This window comes from Pristiophorus japonicus, unplaced genomic scaffold (genome assembly GCF_044704955.1).
Source record: "Pristiophorus japonicus isolate sPriJap1 unplaced genomic scaffold, sPriJap1.hap1 HAP1_SCAFFOLD_207, whole genome shotgun sequence".
In the NCBI taxonomy this organism is placed as follows: Eukaryota; Metazoa; Chordata; class Chondrichthyes; family Pristiophoridae; genus Pristiophorus; species Pristiophorus japonicus.
In genome coordinates, this window is record NW_027251767.1 from 1,241,912 (window position 1) to 1,258,272 (window position 16,361).

At 49.1% G+C, this 16,361-nt stretch overlaps 11 non-coding genes across 11 annotated transcripts; all 11 read right to left on the reverse strand.

Annotated features, from left to right (window-relative positions):
* Positions 1-1,242: 1,242 nt before the first annotated feature.
* trnay-gua (transfer RNA tyrosine (anticodon GUA)) lies at positions 1,243-1,334 on the reverse strand. The gene is given in 2 exon segments: positions 1,243-1,278; positions 1,298-1,334. It is a non-coding gene; the product is annotated as a tRNA-Tyr (tRNA).
* A 1,331-nt stretch (positions 1,335-2,665) lies between these two features.
* Positions 2,666-2,757, reverse strand: trnay-gua (transfer RNA tyrosine (anticodon GUA)). Its single transcript is given in 2 exon segments — positions 2,666-2,701; positions 2,721-2,757. It is a non-coding gene; the product is annotated as a tRNA-Tyr (tRNA).
* Positions 2,758-4,088: 1,331 nt separating this feature from the next.
* trnay-gua (transfer RNA tyrosine (anticodon GUA)) lies at positions 4,089-4,180 on the reverse strand. The gene is given in 2 exon segments: positions 4,089-4,124; positions 4,144-4,180. It is a non-coding gene; the product is annotated as a tRNA-Tyr (tRNA).
* A 1,331-nt stretch (positions 4,181-5,511) lies between these two features.
* On the reverse strand, positions 5,512-5,603 carry trnay-gua (transfer RNA tyrosine (anticodon GUA)). Its single transcript is given in 2 exon segments — positions 5,512-5,547; positions 5,567-5,603. It is a non-coding gene; the product is annotated as a tRNA-Tyr (tRNA).
* A 1,331-nt stretch (positions 5,604-6,934) lies between these two features.
* trnay-gua (transfer RNA tyrosine (anticodon GUA)) lies at positions 6,935-7,026 on the reverse strand. Its single transcript is given in 2 exon segments — positions 6,935-6,970; positions 6,990-7,026. It is a non-coding gene; the product is annotated as a tRNA-Tyr (tRNA).
* Positions 7,027-8,357: 1,331 nt separating this feature from the next.
* On the reverse strand, positions 8,358-8,449 carry trnay-gua (transfer RNA tyrosine (anticodon GUA)). The gene is given in 2 exon segments: positions 8,358-8,393; positions 8,413-8,449. It is a non-coding gene; the product is annotated as a tRNA-Tyr (tRNA).
* A 1,331-nt stretch (positions 8,450-9,780) lies between these two features.
* Positions 9,781-9,872, reverse strand: trnay-gua (transfer RNA tyrosine (anticodon GUA)). Its single transcript is given in 2 exon segments — positions 9,781-9,816; positions 9,836-9,872. It is a non-coding gene; the product is annotated as a tRNA-Tyr (tRNA).
* Positions 9,873-11,203: 1,331 nt separating this feature from the next.
* On the reverse strand, positions 11,204-11,295 carry trnay-gua (transfer RNA tyrosine (anticodon GUA)). The gene is given in 2 exon segments: positions 11,204-11,239; positions 11,259-11,295. It is a non-coding gene; the product is annotated as a tRNA-Tyr (tRNA).
* A 1,331-nt stretch (positions 11,296-12,626) lies between these two features.
* Positions 12,627-12,718, reverse strand: trnay-gua (transfer RNA tyrosine (anticodon GUA)). Its single transcript is given in 2 exon segments — positions 12,627-12,662; positions 12,682-12,718. It is a non-coding gene; the product is annotated as a tRNA-Tyr (tRNA).
* Positions 12,719-14,049: 1,331 nt separating this feature from the next.
* trnay-gua (transfer RNA tyrosine (anticodon GUA)) lies at positions 14,050-14,141 on the reverse strand. The gene is given in 2 exon segments: positions 14,050-14,085; positions 14,105-14,141. It is a non-coding gene; the product is annotated as a tRNA-Tyr (tRNA).
* Positions 14,142-15,472: 1,331 nt separating this feature from the next.
* Positions 15,473-15,564, reverse strand: trnay-gua (transfer RNA tyrosine (anticodon GUA)). Its single transcript is given in 2 exon segments — positions 15,473-15,508; positions 15,528-15,564. It is a non-coding gene; the product is annotated as a tRNA-Tyr (tRNA).
* Positions 15,565-16,361: the final 797 nt, after the last annotated feature.

Genomic DNA, 16,361 nt, shown 5'->3' on the forward strand with positions numbered 1-16,361 from the left:
ACCAGCCCATGCTGCAGCGCGGTGGGACTGTCAACCGCCAGCTACTCTTTACAGCCTGGAAAACGCGTGTGACTAACAATCACAAGAGTGTAGCTTTGACTTCTTATCAGGCTCGCAGATTTTTTGCAAGCTGCGCATTCTGAATTTAAAGACCTTCCAAGCTGCCCGACTTGGTCGTGCTGCCTGGCCGCTTGCATGGCAAGTGCCTTCTTCGCGCAGCAGGCAGCATATCAGTCTGCTCAATCGAAGGTCTTGAGTCAAATGCTCAGAAAAGCAATCAATGCTCGCAAGTCGTTCTTTTGGCTTCTCTCGCCTCATATATCCATCTTTGCAAAAATCAAGACGTCTTGCTTATGACATGGCAGAAAAAGGTTTGCTGTGCTTTGACCCATCTGGCGTGAACTCAGTGACACGTGAGACCACATTTCTTTCTGGAGAATTGCTCTGAGCCAAAAGCAGAGTGGAGAATGCAGGCATCGATCCCGCTACCTCTCACATGCTAAGCGAGCGCTCTACCATTTGAGCTAATTCCCCAGTAGCTTCTTGCAGGTTGCCCTCAATTGCTTCTCAGTCGTCTTTTCGCACTCGTCTCCAAGCTGCTCCACGACCATCAGAGAACTGGCCCACTCCTTGTATCCAATCGACATTGCGGAGCAGCAGCGAGCGAGCAACAGCAGGACGCGAAGCCACAGTAACGAAGAAAGAAGCCGAGAAGAGCACGAGACCGTGGAAGGGAAGCGAGGTGACCGGAAAGTAGCGGCCGCCCTGTGTGTGAGGGAGCAGGCGAGAGCGCTGTCTGACTGATGGCCAACTTGTTTTGCCTGAAAGGGAGTGCTGAGTGCTTTGAAGTGTTGCTGCTCTGCAGTTTGTTGAATGCACTACAATGTATCCCATATTGTACCGAATTGTACTTGAACTGAAAAGCAAGGAAATGTATCGAACGGAACTGCCGTCAGCACCCAAATGTAGTGTATGGGATTGCTGACCGCAGCTAAATGTACTGAACTGCTTTTGAATGGACTGTACAAATTTTTATATGCAAATTTTGAAATTTAAAAAAACTCTGTGCTGGTGAGCAGACACAAATGCTCAAGCATAACAGCTCTGTGAAGGTGGATGCAGAGTGCATTCAGGTTTGAGACGAGAAAAGTGGTGTCCTGCTCCTTCGTGGCAACATGATGCACCATAAAGTGATGAGAACTGGTTTGAGCGAATTGCTGCTTAATCCAAAAGTACACTAGCTCCTTCGAGCCGGAATTGAACCAGCGACCTAAGGATGACTTTGCTGAGTATTCCACTACAGTCCTCCGCTCTACCAACTGAGCTATCGAAGGGAAGCGCCAAATATTTTTCTGTGCGATGATTGTTTTCCGTGAGCATGTTGACGCATCTGGACTCGTGGCGTGGCCTGTGCGTCTTCAGTACCAGCCCATGCTGCAGCGCGGTGGGACTGTCAACCGCCAGCTACTCTTTACAGCCTGGAAAACGCGTGTGACTAACAATCACAAGAGTGTAGCTTTGACTTCTTATCAGGCTCGCAGATTTTTTGCAAGCTGCGCATTCTGAATTTAAAGACCTTGCAAGCTGCCCGACTTGGTCGTGCTGCCTGGCCGCTTGCATGGCAAGTGCCTTCTTCGCGCAGCAGGCAGCATATCAGTCTGCTCAATCGAAGGTCCTGAGTCAAATGCTCAGAAAAGCAATCAATGCTCGCAAGTCGTTCTTTTGGCTTCTCTCGCCTCATATATCCATCTTTGCAAAAATCAAGACGTCTTGCTTATGACATGGCAGAAAAAGGTTTGCTGTGCTTTGACCCATCTGGCGTGAACTCAGTGACACGTGAGACCACATTTCTTTCTGGAGAATTGCTCTGAGCCAAAAGCAGAGTGGAGAATGCAGTCATCGATCCCCCTACCTCTCATATGCTAAGCGAGCGCTCGACCATTTGAGCTAATTCCCCAGTAGCTTCTTGCAGGTTTCCCTCATTTGCTTCTCAGTCGCCTTTTCGCACTCGTCTCCAAGCTGCTCCACGACCATCAGAGAACTGGCCCACTCCTTGTATCCAATCGACATTGCGGAGCAGCAGCGAGCGAGCAACAGCAGGACGCGAAGCCACAGTAACGAAGAAAGAAGCCGAGAAGAGCACGAGACCGTGGAAGGGAAGCGAGGTGACCGGAAAGTAGCGGCCGCCCTGTGTGTGAGGGAGCAGGCGACAGCGCTGTCTGACTGATAGCCAACTTGTTTTGCCTGAAAGGGAGTGCTGAGTGCTTTGAAGTGTTGCTGCTCTGCAGTTTGTTGAATGCACTACAATGTATCCCATATTGTACCGAATTGTACTTGAACTGAAAAGCAAGGAAATGTATCGAACGGAACTGCCGTCAGCACCCAAATGTAGTGTATGGGATTGCTGACCGCAGCTAAATGTACTGAACTGCTTTTGAATGGACTGTACAAATTTTTATATGCAAATTTTGAAATTTAATAAAACTCTGTGCTGGTGAGCAGACACAAATGCTCAAGCATAACAGCTGTGTGAAGGTGGATGCAGAGTGCATTCAGGTTTGAGACGAGAAAAGTGGTGTCCTGCTCCTTCGTGGCAACATGATGCACCATAAAGTGATGAGAACTGGTTTGAGCGAATTGCTGCTTAATCCAAAAGTACACTAGCTCCTTCGAGCCGGAATTGAACCAGCGACCTAAGGATGACTTTGCTGAGTATTCCACTACAGTCCTCCGCTCTACCAACTGAGCTATCGAAGGGAAGCGCCAAATATTTTTCTGTGCGATGATTGTTTTCCGTGAGCATGTTGACGCATCTGGACTCGTGGCGTGGCCTGTGCGTCTTCAGTACCAGCCCATGCTGCAGCGCGGTGGGACTGTCAACCGCCAGCTACTCTTTACAGCCTGGAAAACGCGTGTGACTAACAATCACAAGAGTGTAGCTTTGACTTCTTATCAGGCTCGCAGATTTTTTGCAAGCTGCGCATTCTGAATTTAAAGACCTTGCAAGCTGCCCGACTTGGTCGTGCTGCCTGGCCGCTTGCATGGCAAGTGCCTTCTTCGCGCAGCAGGCAGCATATCAGTCTGCTCAATCGAAGGTCTTGAGTCAAATGCTCAGAAAAGCAATCAATGCTCGCAAGTCGTTCTTTTGGCTTCTCTCGCCTCATATATCCATCTTTGCAAAAATCAAGACGTCTTGCTTATGACATGGCAGAAAAAGGTTTGCTGTGCTTTGACCCATCTGGCGTGAACTCAGTGACACGTGAGACCACATTTCTTTCTGGAGAATTGCTCTGAGCCAAAAGCAGAGTGGAGAATGCAGGCATCGATCTCGCTACCTCTCACATGCTAAGCGAGCGCTCTACCATTTGAGCTAATTCCCCAGTAGCTTCTTGCAGGTTGCCCTCAATTGCTTCTCAGTCGTCTTTTCGCACTCGTCTCCAAGCTGCTCCACGACCATCAGAGAACTGGCCCACTCCTTGTATCCAATCGACATTGCGGAGCAGCAGCGAGCGAGCAACAGCAGGACGCGAAGCCACAGTAACGAAGAAAGAAGCCGAGAAGAGCACGAGACCGTGGAAGGGAAGCGAGGTGACCGGAAAGTAGCGGCCGCCCTGTGTGTGAGGGAGCAGGCGAGAGCGCTGTCTGACTGATGGCCAACTTGTTTTGCCTGAAAGGGAGTGCTGAGTGCTTTGAAGTGTTGCTGCTCTGCAGTTTGTTGAATGCACTACAATGTATCCCATATTGTACCGAATTGTACTTGAACTGAAAAGCAAGGAAATGTATCGAACGGAACTGCCGTCAGCACCCAAATGTAGTGTATGGGATTGCTGACCACAGCTAAATGTACTGAACTGCTTTTGAATGGACTGTACAAATTTTTATATGCAAATTTTGAAATTTAAAAAAACTCTGTGCTGGTGAGCAGACACAAATGCTCAAGCATAACAGCTGTGTGAAGGTGGATGCAGAGTGCATTCAGGTTTGAGACGAGAAAAGTGGTGTCCTGCTCCTTCGTGGCAACATGATGCACCATAAAGTGATGAGAACTGGTTTGAGCGAATTGCTGCTTAATCCAAAAGTACACTAGCTCCTTCGAGCCGGAATTGAACCAGCGACCTAAGGATGACTTTGCTGAGTATTCCACTACAGTCCTCCGCTCTACCAACTGAGCTATCGAAGGGAAGCGCCAAATATTTTTCTGTGCGATGATTGTTTTCCGTGAGCATGTTGACGCATCTGGACTCGTGGCGTGGCCTGTGCGTCTTCAGTACCAGCCCATGCTGCAGCGCGGTGGGACTGTCAACCGCCAGCTACTCTTTACAGCCTGGAAAACGCGTGTGACTAACAATCACAAGAGTGTAGCTTTGACTTCTTATCAGGCTCGCAGATTTTTTGCAAGGTGCGCATTCTGAATTTAAAGACCTTGCAAGCTGCCCGACTTGGTCGTGCTGCCTGGCCGCTTGCATGGCAAGTGCCTTCTTCGCGCAGCAGGCAGCATATCAGTCTGCTCAATCGAAGGTCCTGAGTCAAATGCTCAGAAAAGCAATCAATGCTCGCAAGTCGTTCTTTTGGCTTCTCTCGCCTCATATATCCATCTTTGCAAAAATCAAGACGTCTTGCTTATGACATGGCAGAAAAAGGTTTGCTGTGCTTTGACCCATCTGGCGTGAACTCAGTGACACGTGAGACCACATTTCTTTCTGGAGAATTGCTCTGAGCCAAAAGCAGAGTGGAGAATGCAGGCATCGATCCCCCTACCTCTCATATGCTAAGCGAGCACTCGACCATTTGAGCTAATTCCCCAGTAGCTTCTTGCAGGTTTCCCTCATTTGCTTCTCAGTCGCCTTTTCGCACTCGTCTCCAAGCTGCTCCACGACCATCAGAGAACTGGCCCACTCCTTGTATCCAATCGACATTGCGGAGCAGCAGCGAGCGAGCAACAGCAGGACGCGAAGCCACAGTAACGAAGAAAGAAGCCGAGAAGAGCACGAGACCGTGGAAGGGAAGCGAGGTGACCGGAAAGTAGCGGCCGCCCTGTGTGTGAGGGAGCAGGCGACAGCGCTGTCTGACTGATAGCCAACTTGTTTTGCCTGAAAGGGAGTGCTGAGTGCTTTGAAGTGTTGCTGCTCTGCAGTTTGTTGAATGCACTACAATGTATCCCATATTGTACCGAATTGTACTTGAACTGAAAAGCAAGGAAATGCATCGAACGGAACTGCCGTCAGCACCCAAATGTAGTGTATGGGATTGCTGACCGCAGCTAAATGTACTGAACTGCTTTTGAATGGACTGTACAAATTTTTATATGCAAATTTTGAAATTTAAAAAAACTCTGTGCTGGTGAGCAGACACAAATGCTCAAGCATAACAGCTGTGTGAAGGTGGATGCAGAGTGCATTCAGGTTTGAGACGAGAAAAGTGGTGTCCTGCTCCTTCGTGGCAACATGATGCACCATAAAGTGATGAGAACTGGTTTGAGCGAATTGCTGCTTAATCCAAAAGTACACTAGCTCCTTCGAGCCGGAATTGAACCAGCGACCTAAGGATGACTTTGCTGAGTATTCCACTACAGTCCTCCGCTCTACCAACTGAGCTATCGAAGGGAAGCGCCAAATATTTTTCTGTGCGATGATTGTTTTCCGTGAGCATGTTGACGCATCTGGACTCGTGGCGTGGCCTGTGCGTCTTCAGTACCAGCCCATGCTGCAGCGCGGTGGGACTGTCAACCACCAGCTACTCTTTACAGCCTGGAAAACGCGTGTGACTAACAATCACAAGAGTGTAGCTTTGACTTCTTATCAGGCTCGCAGATTTTTTGCAAGCTGCGCATTCTGAATTTAAAGACCTTGCAAGCTGCCCGACTTGGTCGTGCTGCCTGGCCGCTTGCATGGCAAGTGCCTTCTTCGCGCAGCAGGCAGCATATCAGTCTGCTCAATCGAAGGTCCTGAGTCAAATGCTCAGAAAAGCAATCAATGCTCGCAAGTCGTTCTTTTGGCTTCTCTCGCCTCATATATCCATCTTTGCAAAAATCAAGACGTCTTGCTTATGACATGGCAGAAAAAGGTTTGCTGTGCTTTGACCCATCTGGCGTGAACTCAGTGACACGTGAGACCACATTTCTTTCTGGAGAATTGCTCTGAGCCAAAAGCAGAGTGGAGAATGCAGGCATCGATCCCCCTACCTCTCATATGCTAAGCGAGCGCTCGACCATTTGAGCTAATTCCCCAGTAGCTTCTTGCAGGTTTCCCTCATTTGCTTCTCAGTCGCCTTTTCGCACTCGTCTCCAAGCTGCTCCACGACCATCAGAGAACTGGCCCACTCCTTGTATCCAATCGACATTGCGGAGCAGCAGCGAGCGAGCAACAGCAGGACGCGAAGCCACAGTAACGAAGAAAGAAGCCGAGAAGAGCACGAGACCGTGGAAGGGAAGCGAGGTGACCGGAAAGTAGCGGCCGCCCTGTGTGTGAGGGAGCAGGCGAGAGCGCTGTCTGACTGATGGCCAACTTGTTTTGCCTGAAAGGGAGTGCTGAGTGCTTTGAAGTGTTGCTGCTCTGCAGTTTGTTGAATGCACTACAATGTATCCCATATTGTACCGAATTGTACTTGAACTGAAAAGCAAGGAAATGTATCGAACGGAACTGCCGTCAGCACCCAAATGTAGTGTATGGGATTGCTGACCGCAGCTAAATGTACTGAACTGCTTTTGAATGGACTGTACAAATTTTTATATGCAAATTTTGAAATTTAAAAAAACTCTGTGCTGGTGAGCAGACACAAATGCTCAAGCATAACAGCTGTGTGAAGGTGGATGCAGAGTGCATTCAGGTTTGAGACGAGAAAAGTGGTGTCCTGCTCCTTCGTGGCAACATGATGCACCATAAAGTGATGAGAACTGGTTTGAGCGAATTGCTGCTTAATCCAAAAGTACACTAGCTCCTTCGAGCCGGAATTGAACCAGCGACCTAAGGATGACTTTGCTGAGTATTCCACTACAGTCCTCCGCTCTACCAACTGAGCTATCGAAGGGAAGCGCCAAATATTTTTCTGTGCGATGATTGTTTTCCGTGAGCATGTTGACGCATCTGGACTCGTGGCGTGGCCTGTGCGTCTTCAGTACCAGCCCATGCTGCAGCGCGGTGGGACTGTCAACCGCCAGCTACTCTTTACAGCCTGGAAAACGCGTGTGACTAACAATCACAAGAGTGTAGCTTTGACTTCTTATCAGGCTCGCAGATTTTTTGCAAGCTGCGCATTCTGAATTTAAAGACCTTGCAAGCTGCCCGACTTGGTCGTGCTGCCTGGCCGCTTGCATGGCAAGTGCCTTCTTCGCGCAGCAGGCAGCATATCAGTCTGCTCAATCGAAGGTCCTGAGTCAAATGCTCAGAAAAGCAATCAATGCTCGCAAGTCGTTCTTTTGGCTTCTCTCGCCTCATATATCCATCTTTGCAAAAATCAAGACGTCTTGCTTATGACATGGCAGAAAAAGGTTTGCTGTGCTTTGACCCATCTGGCGTGAACTCAGTGACACGTGAGACCACATTTCTTTCTGGAGAATTGCTCTGAGCCAAAAGCAGAGTGGAGAATGCAGGCATCGATCCCCCTACCTCTCATATGCTAAGCGAGCGCTCGACCATTTGAGCTAATTCCCCAGTAGCTTCTTGCAGGTTTCCCTCATTTGCTTCTCAGTCGCCTTTTCGCACTCGTCTCCAAGCTGCTCCACGACCATCAGAGAACTGGCCCACTCCTTGTATCCAATCGACATTGCGGAGCAGCAGCGAGCGAGCAACAGCAGGACGCGAAGCCACAGTAACGAAGAAAGAAGCCGAGAAGAGCACGAGACCGTGGAAGGGAAGCGAGGTGACCGGAAAGTAGCGGCCGCCCTGTGTGTGAGGGAGCAGGCGACAGCGCTGTCTGACTGATAGCCAACTTGTTTTGCCTGAAAGGGAGTGCTGAGTGCTTTGAAGTGTTGCTGCTCTGCAGTTTGTTGAATGCACTACAATGTATCCCATATTGTACCGAATTGTACTTGAACTGAAAAGCAAGGAAATGTATCGAACGGAACTGCCGTCAGCACCCAAATGTAGTGTATGGGATTGCTGACCGCAGCTAAATGTACTGAACTGCTTTTGAATGGACTGTACAAATTTTTATATGCAAATTTTGAAATTTAAAAAAACTCTGTGCTGGTGAGCAGACACAAATGCTCAAGCATAACAGCTGTGTGAAGGTGGATGCAGAGTGCATTCAGGTTTGAGACGAGAAAAGTGGTGTCCTGCTCCTTCGTGGCAACATGATGCACCATAAAGTGATGAGAACTGGTTTGAGCGAATTGCTGCTTAATCCAAAAGTACACTAGCTCCTTCGAGCCGGAATTGAACCAGCGACCTAAGGATGACTTTGCTGAGTATTCCACTACAGTCCTCCGCTCTACCAACTGAGCTATCGAAGGGAAGCGCCAAATATTTTTCTGTGCGATGATTGTTTTCCGTGAGCATGTTGACGCATCTGGACTCGTGGCGTGGCCTGTGCGTCTTCAGTACCAGCCCATGCTGCAGCGCGGTGGGACTGTCAACCGCCAGCTACTCTTTACAGCCTGGAAAACGCGTGTGACTAACAATCACAAGAGTGTAGCTTTGACTTCTTATCAGGCTCGCAGATTTTTTGCAAGCTGCGCATTCTGAATTTAAAGACCTTGCAAGCTGCCCGACTTGGTCGTGCTGCCTGGCCGCTTGCATGGCAAGTGCCTTCTTCGCGCAGCAGGCAGCATATCAGTCTGCTCAATCGAAGGTCTTGAGTCAAATGCTCAGAAAAGCAATCAATGCTCGCAAGTCGTTCTTTTGGCTTCTCTCGCCTCATATATCCATCTTTGCAAAAATCAAGACGTCTTGCTTATGACATGGCAGAAAAAGGTTTGCTGTGCTTTGACCCATCTGGCGTGAACTCAGTGACACGTGAGACCACATTTCTTTCTGGAGAATTGCTCTGAGCCAAAAGCAGAGTGGAGAATGCAGGCATCGATCTCGCTACCTCTCACATGCTAAGCGAGCGCTCTACCATTTGAGCTAATTCCCCAGTAGCTTCTTGCAGGTTGCCCTCAATTGCTTCTCAGTCGTCTTTTCGCACTCGTCTCCAAGCTGCTCCACGACCATCAGAGAACTGGCCCACTCCTTGTATCCAATCGACATTGCGGAGCAGCAGCGAGCGAGCAACAGCAGGACGCGAAGCCACAGTAACGAAGAAAGAAGCCGAGAAGAGCACGAGACCGTGGAAGGGAAGCGAGGTGACCGGAAAGTAGCGGCCGCCCTGTGTGTGAGGGAGCAGGCGAGAGCGCTGTCTGACTGATGGCCAACTTGTTTTGCCTGAAAGGGAGTGCTGAGTGCTTTGAAGTGTTGCTGCTCTGCAGTTTGTTGAATGCACTACAATGTATCCCATATTGTACCGAATTGTACTTGAACTGAAAAGCAAGGAAATGTATCGAACGGAACTGCCGTCAGCACCCAAATGTAGTGTATGGGATTGCTGACCGCAGCTAAATGTACTGAACTGCTTTTGAATGGACTGTACAAATTTTTATATGCAAATTTTGAAATTTAAAAAAACTCTGTGCTGGTGAGCAGACACAAATGCTCAAGCATAACAGCTGTGTGAAGGTGGATGCAGAGTGCATTCAGGTTTGAGACGAGAAAAGTGGTGTCCTGCTCCTTCGTGGCAACATGATGCACCATAAAGTGATGAGAACTGGTTTGAGCGAATTGCTGCTTAATCCAAAAGTACACTAGCTCCTTCGAGCCGGAATTGAACCAGCGACCTAAGGATGACTTTGCTGAGTATTCCACTACAGTCCTCCGCTCTACCAACTGAGCTATCGAAGGGAAGCGCCAAATATTTTTCTGTGCGATGATTGTTTTCCGTGAGCATGTTGACGCATCTGGAATCCTGGCGTGGCCTGTGCGTCTTCAGTACCAGCCCATGCTGCAGCGCGGTGGGACTGTCAACCGCCAGCTACTCTTTACAGCCTGGAAAACGCGTGTGACTAACAATCACAAGAGTGTAGCTTTGACTTCTTATCAGGCTCGCAGATTTTTTGCAAGCTGCGCATTCTGAATTTAAAGACCTTGCAAGCTGCCCGACTTGGTCGTGCTGCCTGGCCGCTTGCATGGCAAGTGCCTTCTTCGCGCAGCAGGCAGCATATCAGTCTGCTCAATCGAAGGTCCTGAGTCAAATGCTCAGAAAAGCAATCAATGCTCGCAAGTCGTTCTTTTGGCTTCTCTCGCCTCATATATCCATCTTTGCAAAAATCAAGACGTCTTGCTTATGACATGGCAGAAAAAGGTTTGCTGTGCTTTGACCCATCTGGCGTGAACTCAGTGACACGTGAGACCACATTTCTTTCTGGAGAATTGCTCTGAGCCAAAAGCAGAGTGGAGAATGCAGGTATCAATCCCCCTACTTCTCATATGCTAAGCGAGCGCTCTACCATTTGAGCTAATTCCCCAGTAGCTTCTTGCAGGTTTCCCTCATTTGCTTCTCAGTCGCCTTTTCGCACTCGTCTCCAAGCTGCTCCACGACCATCAGAGAACTGGCCCACTCCTTGTATCCAATCGACATTGCGGAGCAGCAGCAAGCGAGCAACAGCAGGACGCGAAGCCACAGTAACGAAGAAAGAAGCCGAGAAGAGCACGAGGCCGTGGAAGGGAAGCGAGGTGACCGGAAAGTAGCGGCCGCCCTGTGTGTGAGGGAGCAGGCGACAGCGCTGTCTGACTGATGGCCAACTTGTTTTGCCTGAAAGGGAGTGCTGAGTGCTTTGAAGTGTTGCTGCTCTGCAGTTTGTTGAATGCACTACAATGTATCCCATATTGTACCGAATTGTACTTGAACTGAAAAGCAAGGAAATGTATCGAACGGAACTGCCGTCAGCACCCAAATGTAGTGTATGGGATTGCTGACCGCAGCTAAATGTACTGAACTGCTTTTGAATGGACTGTACAAATTTTTATATGCAAATTTTGAAATTTAAAAAAACTCTGTGCTGGTGAGCAGACACAAATGCTCAAGCATAACAGCTGTGTGAAGGTGGATGCAGAGTGCATTCAGGTTTGAGACGAGAAAAGTGGTGTCCTGCTCCTTCGTGGCAACATGATGCACCATAAAGTGATGAGAACTGGTTTGAGCGAATTGCTGCTTAATCCAAAAGTACACTAGCTCCTTCGAGCCGGAATTGAACCAGCGACCTAAGGATGACTTTGCTGAGTATTCCACTACAGTCCTCCGCTCTACCAACTGAGCTATCGAAGGGAAGCGCCAAATATTTTTCTGTGCGATGATTGTTTTCCGTGAGCATGTTGACGCATCTGGACTCGTGGCGTGGCCTGTGCGTCTTCAGTACCAGCCCATGCTGCAGCGCGGTGGGACTGTCAACCGCCAGCTACTCTTTACAGCCTGGAAAACGCGTGTGACTAACAATCACAAGAGTGTAGCTTTGACTTCTTATCAGGCTCGCAGATTTTTTGCAAGCTGCGCATTCTGAATTTAAAGACCTTGCAAGCTGCCCGACTTGGTCGTGCTGCCTGGCCGCTTGCATGGCAAGTGCCTTCTTCGCGCAGCAGGCAGCATATCAGTCTGCTCAATCGAAGGTCCTGAGTCAAATGCTCAGAAAAGCAATCAATGCTCGCAAGTCGTTCTTTTGGCTTCTCTCGCCTCATATATCCATCTTTGCAAAAATCAAGACGTCTTGCTTATGACATGGCAGAAAAAGGTTTGCTGTGCTTTGACCCATCTGGCGTGAACTCAGTGACACGTGAGACCACATTTCTTTCTGGAGAATTGCTCTGAGCCAAAAGCAGAGTGGAGAATGCAGGCATCGATCCCCCTACCTCTCATATGCTAAGCGAGCGCTCGACCATTTGAGCTAATTCCCCAGTAGCTTCTTGCAGGTTTCCCTCATTTGCTTCTCAGTCGCCTTTTCGCACTCGTCTCCAAGCTGCTCCACGACCATCAGAGAACTGGCCCACTCCTTGTATCCAATCGACATTGCGGAGCAGCAGCGAGCGAGCAACAGCAGGACGCGAAGCCACAGTAACGAAGAAAGAAGCCGAGAAGAGCACGAGACCGTGGAAGGGAAGCGAGGTGACCGGAAAGTAGCGGCCGCCCTGTGTGTGAGGGAGCAGGCGACAGCGCTGTCTGACTGATAGCCAACTTGTTTTGCCTGAAAGGGAGTGCTGAGTGCTTTGAAGTGTTGCTGCTCTGCAGTTTGTTGAATGCACTACAATGTATCCCATATTGTACCGAATTGTACTTGAACTGAAAAGCAAGGAAATGTATCGAACGGAACTGCCGTCAGCACCCAAATGTAGTGTATGGGATTGCTGACCGCAGCTAAATGTACTGAACTGCTTTTGAATGGACTGTACAAATTTTTATATGCAAATTTTGAAATTTAAAAAAACTCTGTGCTGGTGAGCAGACACAAATGCTCAAGCATAACAGCTGTGTGAAGGTGGATGCAGAGTGCATTCAGGTTTGAGACGAGAAAAGTGGTGTCCTGCTCCTTCGTGGCAACATGATGCACCATAAAGTGATGAGAACTGGTTTGAGCGAATTGCTGCTTAATCCAAAAGTACACTAGCTCCTTCGAGCCGGAATTGAACCAGCGACCTAAGGATGACTTTGCTGAGTATTCCACTACAGTCCTCCGCTCTACCAACTGAGCTATCGAAGGGAAGCGCCAAATATTTTTCTGTGCGATGATTGTTTTCCGTGAGCATGTTGACGCATCTGGACTCGTGGCGTGGCCTGTGCGTCTTCAGTACCAGCCCATGCTGCAGCGCGGTGGGACTGTCAACCGCCAGCTACTCTTTACAGCCTGGAAAACGCGTGTGACTAACAATCACAAGAGTGTAGCTTTGACTTCTTATCAGGCTCGCAGATTTTTTGCAAGCTGCGCATTCTGAATTTAAAGACCTTGCAAGCTGCCCGACTTGGTCGTGCTGCCTGGCCGCTTGCATGGCAAGTGCCTTCTTCGCGCAGCAGGCAGCATATCAGTCTGCTCAATCGAAGGTCTTGAGTCAAATGCTCAGAAAAGCAATCAATGCTCGCAAGTCGTTCTTTTGGCTTCTCTCGCCTCATATATCCATCTTTGCAAAAATCAAGACGTCTTGCTTATGACATGGCAGAAAAAGGTTTGCTGTGCTTTGACCCATCTGGCGTGAACTCAGTGACACGTGAGACCACATTTCTTTCTGGAGAATTGCTCTGAGCCAAAAGCAGAGTGGAGAATGCAGGCATCGATCTCGCTACCTCTCACATGCGAAGCGAGCGCTCTACCATTTGAGCTAATTCCCCAGTAGCTTCTTGCAGGTTGCCCTCAATTGCTTCTCAGTCGTCTTTTCGCACTCGTCTCCAAGCTGCTCCACGACCATCAGAGAACTGGCCCACTCCTTGTATCCAATCGACATTGCGGAGCAGCAGCGAGCGAGCAACAGCAGGACGCGAAGCCACAGTAACGAAGAAAGAAGCCGAGAAGAGCACGAGACCGTGGAAGGGAAGCGAGGTGACCGGAAAGTAGCGGCCGCCCTGTGTGTGAGGGAGCAGGCGAGAGCGCTGTCTGACTGATGGCCAACTTGTTTTGCCTGAAAGGGAGTGCTGAGTGCTTTGAAGTGTTGCTGCTCTGCAGTTTGTTGAATGCACTACAATGTATCCCATATTGTACCGAATTGTACTTGAACTGAAAAGCAAGGAAATGTATCGAACGGAACTGCCGTCAGCACCCAAATGTAGTGTATGGGATTGCTGACCGCAGCTAAATGTACTGAACTGCTTTTGAATGGACTGTACAAATTTTTATATGCAAATTTTGAAATTTAAAAAAACTCTGTGCTGGTGAGCAGACACAAATGCTCAAGCATAACAGCTGTGTGAAGGTGGATGCAGAGTGCATTCAGGTTTGAGACGAGAAAAGTGGTGTCCTGCTCCTTCGTGGCAACATGATGCACCATAAAGTGATGAGAACTGGTTTGAGCGAATTGCTGCTTAATCCAAAAGTACACTAGCTCCTTCGAGCCGGAATTGAACCAGCGACCTAAGGATGACTTTGCTGAGTATTCCACTACAGTCCTCCGCTCTACCAACTGAGCTATCGAAGAGAAACGCCAAAGATTTTCCTGTGCGATGATTGTTTTCCGTGAGCATGTTGACGCATCTGGACTCGTGGCGTGGCCTGTGCGTCTTCAGTACCAGCCCATGCTGCAGCGCGGTGGGACTGTCAACCGCCAGCGACTCTTTACAGCCTGGAAAACGCGTGTGACTAACAATCACAAGAGTGTAGCTTTGACTTCTTATCAGGCTCGCAGATTTTTTGCAAGCTGCGCATTCTGAATTTAAAGACCTTGCAAGCTGCCCGACTTGGTCGTGCTGCCTGGCCGCTTGCATGGCAAGTGCCTTCTTCGCGCAGCAGGCAGCATATCAGTCTGCTCAATCGAAGGTCCTGAGTCAAATGCTCAGAAAAGCAATCAATGCTCGCAAGTCGTTCTTTTGGCTTCTCTCGCCTCATATATCCATCTTTGCAAAAATCAAGACGTCTTGCTTATGACATGGCAGAAAAAGGTTTGCTGTGCTTTGACCCATCTGGCGTGAACTCAGTGACACGTGAGACCACATTTCTTTCTGGAGAATTGCTCTGAGCCAAAAGCAGAGTGGAGAATGCAGGTATCAATCCCCCTACCTCTCATATGCTAAGCGAGCGCTCTACCATTTGAGCTAATTCCCCAGTAGCTTCTTGCAGGTTTCCCTCATTTGCTTCTCAGTCGCCTTTTCGCACTCGTCTCCAAGCTGCTCCACGACCATCAGAGAACTGGCCCACTCCTTGTATCCAATCGACATTGCGGAGCAGCAGCAAGCGAGCAACAGCAGGACGCGAAGCCACAGTAACGAAGAAAGAAGCCGAGAAGAGCACGAGGCCGTGGAAGGGAAGCGAGGTGACCGGAAAGTAGCGGCCGCCCTGTGTGTGAGGGAGCAGGCGACAGCGCTGTCTGACTGATGGCCAACTTGTTTTGCCTGAAAGGGAGTGCTGAGTGCTTTGAAGTGTTGCTGCTCTGCAGTTTGTTGAATGCACTACAATGTATCCCATATTGTACCGAATTGTACTTGAACTGAAAAGCAAGGAAATGTATCGAACGGAACTGCCGTCAGCACCCAAATGTAGTGTATGGGATTGCTGACCGCAGCTAAATGTACTGAACTGCTTTTGAATGGACTGTACAAATTTTTATATGCAAATTTTGAAATTTAAAAAAACTCTGTGCTGGTGAGCAGACACAAATGCTCAAGCATAACAGCTGTGTGAAGGTGGATGCAGAGTGCATTCAGGTTTGAGACGAGAAAAGTGGTGTCCTGCTCCTTCGTGGCAACATGATGCACCATAAAGTGATGAGAACTGGTTTGAGCGAATTGCTGCTTAATCCAAAAGTACACTAGCTCCTTCGAGCCGGAATTGAACCAGCGACCTAAGGATGACTTTGCTGAGTATTCCACTACAGTCCTCCGCTCTACCAACTGAGCTATCGAAGAGAAACGCCAAAGATTTTCCTGTGCGATGATTGTTTTCCGTGAGCATGTTGACGCATCTGGACTCGTGGCGTGGCCTGTGCGTCTTCAGTACCAGCCCATGCTGCAGCGCGGTGGGACTGTCAACCGCCAGCGACTCTTTACAGCCTGGAAAACGCGTGTGACTAACAATCACAAGAGTGTAGCTTTGACTTCTTATCAGGCTCGCAGATTTTTTGCAAGCTGCGCATTCTGAATTTAAAGACCTTGCAAGCTGCCCGACTTGGTCGTGCTGCCTGGCCGCTTGCATGGCAAGTGCCTTCTTCGCGCAGCAGGCAGCATATCAGTCTGCTCAATCGAAGGTCCTGAGTCAAATGCTCAGAAAAGCAATCAATGCTCGCAAGTCGTTCTTTTGGCTTCTCTCGCCTCATATATCCATCTTTGCAAAAATCAAGACGTCTTGCTTATGACATGGCAGAAAAAGGTTTGCTGTGCTTTGACCCATCTGGCGTGAACTCAGTGACACGTGAGACCACATTTCTTTCTGGAGAATTGCTCTGAGCCAAAAGCAGAGTGGAGAATGCAGGCATCGATCCCCCTACCTCTCATATGCTAAGCGAGCGCTCGACCATTTGAGCTAATTCCCCAGTAGCTTCTTGCAGGTTTCCCTCATTTGCTTCTCAGTCGCCTTTTCGCACTCGTCTCCAAGCTGCTCCACGACCATCAGAGAACTGGCCCACTCCTTGTATCCAATCGACATTGCGGAGCAGCAGCGAGCGAGCAACAGCAGGACGCGAAGCCACAGTAACGAAGAAAGAAGC